This window comes from Ambystoma mexicanum (genome assembly GCF_040938575.1).
Source record: "Ambystoma mexicanum isolate Mex_15411 chromosome 12 unlocalized genomic scaffold, UKY_AmexF1_1 Mex_chr12_unloc.1, whole genome shotgun sequence".
Lineage (NCBI taxonomy): Eukaryota > Metazoa > Chordata > Amphibia > Caudata > Ambystomatidae > Ambystoma > Ambystoma mexicanum.
Genome location: NW_027182322.1, coordinates 6264421 through 6265633, shown reverse-complemented (window position 1 = coordinate 6265633; position 1213 = coordinate 6264421). Strand labels below are relative to the sequence as shown.

General features: G+C 40.0%; 1 non-coding gene across 1 annotated transcript; it reads right to left on the bottom strand.

Annotated features, from left to right (window-relative positions):
* Window positions 1-921: 921 nt before the first annotated feature.
* TRNAH-GUG (transfer RNA histidin (anticodon GUG)) lies at window positions 922-993 on the bottom strand. The gene has a single exon. It is a non-coding gene; the product is annotated as a tRNA-His (tRNA).
* Between the last annotated feature and the right edge of the window lie 220 nt (window positions 994-1213).

Below are 1213 nucleotides of genomic sequence, written 5' to 3'. Positions count from 1 at the left end.
ATTAACCCCCTCTCCCCAAATACAATAAAAATAAAGAAATATATGTGCTTCCATAATGTCTACCTTCTAATGTTTCATATTTGTAAGCACATTGTCCTCCTCCTGACCACATTCTAAAACTATGTGCAAATTGTTCCTTCCATAAACTGTCACTTCCTTGGCCCTTTATTTATAATGACTGTTATACTCTCTCTCTTTCCGCCACAGTATAAAAAAGCCTAGCACACCTCATGATTGGACTAAGAAATTCCTGTCATTTAGTTGGAAATGATTTTCCCATTATCCCCAAAAACTCCTCACTGTGTCTAAGAACGCTTTTTTTCACAGGACAATACAGATCAGATTGACTTGAAAGGTCCTTTCACGCGACTACAGAATGCCTCTCATTCCACTAAAAGATACGCCTTTGCCTACAATAGCCTAGGACTAGACTATGAGTCCCAATGTAGAAAGACCACAAGTCCACAGATATGCCTGTTTATTTAAACATCTGTATTATCATCAGCGTGTGACTGTAAAGGCGGGACCTCGCGCTCTCTGTAGCGCGCTCCATTGGCAACATCAGTTAAATGTCGTTGGTTCAATCCCTCGCGGATGTTGTTTTTATTCCCATTTGTAACTGGGAAATACTGTCGCTGCAATACATATGTCTTAATCAAGCTAGTGGTTATTGACGTAAATGGCAGTGTTATAATGTTTCATGTACTGCAAATGTCACCACATAATGCGCTCTTAATTAGATTTGGTTGAAATACATTACAGTCACCCGATGAAAAAGTGTGCAAAGAGCATTAAAGAAACAAAAGGTTCATAACAGTAACAGGACATATCGAATTGTTTCAGTCCTCCACAGAGATTGCCAATGTATTAATGGAAATTCTAAAATATCTGCCCAACTGCCGTGACATTGCCTCACCGCAATGCCGTGACTCGGATTCGAACCGAGGTTGCTGCAGCCACAACGCAGAGTACTAACCACTATACGATCACGGCGAGCTACTTGGGCTGCTACAATGTGACGTTCCACCTCTATCATAAGCTGTACTCCATCTGTGATGTCATGACTCATGTTTGAATTAAAGGTTGGTTGTGATGTTATCCATGAGAATAAGTGGACACCTGATCCCCAGTCACTTATTTAAGATCTCAATAATCAAGTCAGAATCCAAATGAAAGTCATCAAAGTGGAGCCAATTAGAAATAATATAGTTAC